The 5,828-nt window shown below is 39.7% G+C and overlaps 1 long non-coding RNA gene across 1 annotated transcript; it reads right to left on the reverse strand.

Moving 5' to 3' along the window:
- Positions 1-508: 508 nt before the first annotated feature.
- On the reverse strand, positions 509-1,045 carry LOC108520821 (uncharacterized). The gene is made up of 3 exons (XR_001883029.1): positions 907-1,045; positions 705-811; positions 509-605 (listed from the first exon to the last, which is right to left on the reverse strand). It is a non-coding gene; the product is annotated as an uncharacterized LOC108520821 (long non-coding RNA).
- Positions 1,046-5,828: the final 4,783 nt, after the last annotated feature.

Consider the following 5,828-nt stretch of genomic DNA (forward strand, 5'->3'; position numbering starts at 1 on the left):
GACTGCATTTTTACAAAGAACACATTAGATATGGTGACGAAAGCAATTACATGATGAAAGGAACCTGTTTCTGAGTGATAAATCTTCTTAGGACCAAACATCTGTAAACCTGGACATTCACCATGGACTCTTATGTGGGGGGGTGGGAGGGGCAACCCTTTCTAATCCTTGAGTCACTGTGTTTTGTGGTCTCTTTGTTACAGAAAAATTCAAAACTAAGTTCTATCTCAGTTCTCATTAGCCCTGTCATTCAAGTGCCCTTTCACTCCTGTGCCTTAAGCAATTCTATGCATTCATATCTGTCCATTTCTGCATCCTAGAAGGCACTCATCTGTGAAAGTAATTCACACTGTGGTGTTAATGAGCAAATTCCAGTGGCTAGCATATGTTGTGTTAACCCCTCTCAGGATCATTTGATTACAAAATAGATCCCAGAAAGTGAAGTAAGAAGGAATCTGTAATGGCAAAATTGCAAATATCAGCAACACATCCATGGGAGAGATATGTTGTTGGGTCTGAAACTTTATTGTCATTTCTGGATACACTCATAGACAACACCTCTACTTACAGAGGCAGCATCCACATTCAGGATCCAATTGCAAAATCTACTGAGGAGGAGAAAAACTAAGAAAGAAACACATTTCTATAGTTTCTCTTTGTAAATTCCCAGAGACTGAATACTGAGCCAAGATGTTCTCACTAACCAGCCCTTTCTTCGCAGGCAACTACCCACAGTGAGCACAGCTTTCACCATCTTCATTACCACACCAGCTCAGGCAACGTGAGAACCCTTCTCTCCTCAATGTGAGGCCTAGGTAAGGTAAAGGGGCCCACACAGCAGGGTTGCTGGGTCCTCTGCACTGACCCACATGCCTCATTGCTAAGTCTGAGTCTGGTGATACTTACCAGACATTACAGAGGAGCTCTTGGGCAGGGATGTTACCATCTCTACCTGCAGCCTGACTTCTGCTGCCCATCTTTCAGTCTCATTCCCCAGTCCTGATCCTCAGACCCATTCAAACTGGTTATTGTGGATATAGGTCAAGTTTTATTTTTCCCCACGAGATTGCTCATTCCAATGGGCATTATTATTACATTGCTTATGTCATAATAGCTGATGGCCAGCCATGATATAGCTGTGCCTATATACATTTGGTTAGGGCTGTTTATGTTGTCATCATTTCAAGTAAGTGATGTGCATTGATACATAGGCATCTATTTGAATTACTATTTAAAATGTCTTCAGGAAGTTTACGCACTATGATTCAGCATTTATATGAAAAGCTGCTGTGTACAAAGAAATGAATGAAAATGGCAGTGGGATATAAATTTTATCTAAGTAAATTAAAAATTTATTATTGGAAGAATGACTATAATTCTATATTTTCTTGCAGAAACAACCACCATGTACTTTGTAGGAATTAAGGAAAGAAGTTACTCACAAATAGGTGAATCTATATTACATTTTGTTACTGAGACACATAGAAAAGAATTGGCAATCACACCTAAGAAATACATATGAAAGCAGAAGAAATTGCAACACCCGTTAGAATGGATAAGGAATTTTCAAAGCAATGAGAGATTGATGTGACAGATTGATGCATCAAGCAAGACTATCATTAAGGCATTGAACAGCATTTTGTCAAACAAAACTCCTATCTGACTTGGAACAGGAGCTACTTAACTTCCAACACAGGTGATTTGAAAAAAAAAAAAATGAAATTGAGTTTAGTCAAATAGAAAACTCTAATGAACCCCTAGCATGCTCTGATATGCCCTGAAATTAAACTATCAATGTTATAAAATCCAGGAGTCAAAGTTATGCATTCGGGCTACAAAAAGTAGCTTATCTGTGATACTAGATACTGTAAAAAATTACCAGTGGCCAGAGGTTGGCTTCATGTTTAATTTTAAACCACAAAAATCTAAGAATAAGGTATTTCTCAAGAAGTATTACTGTGTATTCCCCCTTCCCATTAAAAAAGGTGCAAAACAGCAGAGCACATGGTGGGCTGAGTAAATTCCACAAGAGAGGTGCAGAAGCACTAAGTTACCCATCAATTCTGCTGGTTCTTGGCACTTCGACGTGTGTCTAAACAGTTCAAGAATGAGCTCCTTGATAATTATTATTCCTCGCGACCTCATTGGACAACTGCAACTTGGCAACATTTTCATTTAAAATCATTTAATGACAATTTGAAGATACAGCATAAGTCCCGTCTATTGCCTGTTATTAACAAAATGATGAAGTGTCAATATCAAACTTGGTGGACTGGAAGAAAATCCTAGAGAATACAGTGGAGCTTTCCTTAAAGAAATGCTGCATCAACAAGGCTCTCGATGGCATAGAGAATAATATTGCAAAGAAAAATGCAGGTATTGATGCATCTGAGTCAAAAGTGATTTAGAGGGCTGGGCGCGGTAGCTCACGCCTGTAATCCCAGCAATTTGGAAGGCCGAGGCGGTGGATCAGGGGTCAGGAGATCGAGACCATCCTGACTAACACGGTGAAACCCCGTCTCTACTAAAAATACAAAAAATTAGCTGGGCCTGGTGGCGGGCGCCTATAGTCCCAGCTACTCGGGAAGCTGAGGCCAGAGAATGGCGTAAACCCGGGAGGCGGAGCTTGCAGTGAGCCGAGATCCAGTCACTCCACTCCAGCCTGCGCGACAGAGCAAGACTCCGTCTCAAAAAAAAAGAAAAGAAAAAAAGTGATTTAGAAGAGTCAGACCATAAATGGGAAGAGTTTTAGGAATACTTTAACCCATCTATTTCATTATATTTTCCTTGTTAAAGGAAATGGTGACATGTGATATTTTAAACTATGTTAAATAACTCTAAATAAGCGCTTCAGTATAATTCTTTTAATTTTAAGTTAGACAGAAGCACTGTGCCATGGTATAATTTGTAGTGTTTTATCTTTCTTAGTAGTGTATAAAATAATGATGCATCTTACAATCAATGGCACCTTCAATTTGATGAAATTCAGTGCACTTTTGGCTCATTGCTTTTTTAGTTAGCTGTAACCGTTCGGACAACCAGAGGTGTGTATAATAAGGACTGTCATTTTCAATGGTTAAAATTAAACTCCTAATTTTGCTGAGACGACTCAGCTTCTCTTGGAATGGTGAAAGCACACTGGGCAGGACCTCTTAATGGGACTCTCCTTCAGGAGTCAAGAAGGAGGGCAATATTTGGTAATAAAATAATATATAGTCTTTAACATTCACCAGAAATACATCCAAATAATTGACATTTTCCTGTGTTCAACAAGGATTTTGGAGGATGTTTCCTAATGTCATAGATACTACGCTAGCCAGAACTCATTTTAAGAAAACTTACTTTTAGTATGCTCTTCGCTTTTTTTTTTTTTTTTTTTTTTTTTGGGCCCCTAGCTGACTATAAGTTAAAATATTAACCATCAAGGTGTTTAATTAGAGAGGCATGTTTTCATAGTCTTATAGTCTCTGTAAGAAATATAATTACACAAGACATAGCAAAATGTAGCCATTCCTACATCAAATGTCATAGTACTCACAGAAGCAGCCTGCTGACAAGTATGATAAGCTATTTTTAGTACATCACCTTTTTAGAACATTTGTGGTTAATTATGACCGTTTGGGGCTCACAGATGGCATATGAAATTGTAGTGTTCTGTTTTAAATAATGAGGATGATGGTATAATAAATAAATCATTGTGAAATCAAAGGACATAGTTGGTGCACAGCATGGTGTATTGGTTATTTATGACACACAGTACCTTGGTTATTAATAATGCTTCACACTTGGTTTCCAGCCACTGTTCCATCTGCCACCCTGGTCTCCATTTTAAATGACTTCCATCATATTGCCTCTTTACTTACAGTCACTAGTGTCTCCTTTTTAGCCTGCCCACCAAGCCTAAGTTCCTCTGCTTGGATCCCAAGGCTCCATAATGGGACACAACGGGCCAGTTGAAATTATTTCCCACAGCTCCCAACAGGCAATCTCTCCTCCAGTTAGTGCATTCTTCACCCTGGCTTTCCATGCCCTCTGCTCATTGCCAGTCAGGCTTTTGCTGCTGACCTCACCACATACATTGCCAATCCTCTTCCCTTGTGACTGCTAAAATCTACTGGTCCTTCAAAATACAGCTTAGATGCCAGGATTGTCACAAAGCCTATGCTAACATCACCAATTGTTATCGTTTTCCTCCTGAATGCCAGTGTATACACAAATAAATGCCACATCGTTTTACATTAACTGTTCCCCGATTGTGTGCCCGTTTAGGTCTTAGCTAAGATGGCAAGGTTGCAAGCAACAGAAAGGCTGACATGCTTTTCTGTGGCTTTCCCCAGCATGCACTTAGAGATGCAGGTAAGAGGAGGAAGAGTGGGTGGTGAGTGTCTGATTAACATAGAGATAATTTTCAGAAAAATATTCAGAAGATAACACTTGCTGGTTCATTTTCTTTAAAAAAAAAAAAAAAAGGAAGCTGAATCTAGCAGCTGTGATAGAATGTTGACTCTGATCATGTGACAATCTCTCAGAAATTGCCATTCTGTAAGCTGTCAAGGACTCTTCAAGCTGCATGTCACAGGAGCCTGAAGTTTTAGGGCTCAAACCATCAATTTTATAGTTGGAGCTTTGCTGTATGAGCAAGACTATGCAACCAAAAGAGGGGGTCTACTTTTTAGGAACCATTAGCCATTTGTTGAATTATTCAGTTCCCCATTGATGTCAATTAAAATGTTTTTGGCATAGTGTTTCAGTTGTTCTTCATTTAACATTTAGTATTCCTACTACTGAGAGGAATAAAAACTTCAGGAAAGTGATATGTACTTGCATATTATGAAATATAAAAACTTACTTGAAAGCAAATTCTTAGATGATTTGATCAGTGATAAAATGATCTACATTTGGAACAACTAAATTTAGAAAGCAAAAGTTTGCCATGAATTAATATAACAAAAAAGAGAAAGAAAGAAAAGATAGATAAAGAATCCAAGCTGAAGGGGATTCAGGAAATTCCATCAGTAAGATGAGAGGTAACTTACAAATTAAATAAAGCATCCACTTCTCACACTGCATCTTGAGAGGTTATCTATCTCAAAGGCCCTAATTTTATTGGTGTAAAAAAGACATGGAGCCCCAAGTCTTTCCTTGCATGTGTGTATATTCTTAATGTAATAAATTCAATTATTCCTTTTGTGACAGCCTCTTAGTTTAAACCTATAATAAAAATCTATACAAAATACTATAATGGGCCAGCTGTGGTAGGTCATGCCTGTAATCTCTGCATTTTGGAAGGCCAAGGCGGGCAGATTGCTTGAGCCTGGGAGTTTGAGACCAGCCTGGGCAACATGGCAAAACACCGTCTATACAAAAAATGTAAAAAATTCACCAGGCATGATGGCATGCACCTGTAGTCCAAGCTACTGGGGAGGCTGAGGTAAGAGGATCACCTAAGCCTGGGAGCTTAAGGCTGCAGTGAACTGTGATTGTGTCACTGCTCTACAGCCTAAGCAACAGAGTCAGACCCTGTCTCAAAAAAACAATAAATAAATACGGCCGGGTGCAATGGCTCATGCCTGTAATCTCAGCACTTTGGGAGGCCGAGGTGGGTGGATCACGAGGTCAGGAGTTTGAGACCAGCCTGACCAAGATGTTGACCCCGTCTCTACTAAAACACAAAATTAGCTGGGCACAGTGGCAGGCACCTGTAACCTCAGCTACTCGGGAGGCTGAGGCAGGAGAATCGCTTGAACCCAGGAGGTGGAGGTTGCACTGAGCTGAGATCGCACCATTGCACTCTAGCCTGGGTGACAGAGCAAGACTCCATCTCAAAA

The sequence above is a fragment of the Rhinopithecus bieti genome, unplaced genomic scaffold (genome assembly GCF_001698545.2).
Source record: "Rhinopithecus bieti isolate Rb0 unplaced genomic scaffold, ASM169854v2 scaffold_54450, whole genome shotgun sequence".
Classification (NCBI taxonomy): domain Eukaryota; kingdom Metazoa; phylum Chordata; class Mammalia; order Primates; family Cercopithecidae; genus Rhinopithecus; species Rhinopithecus bieti.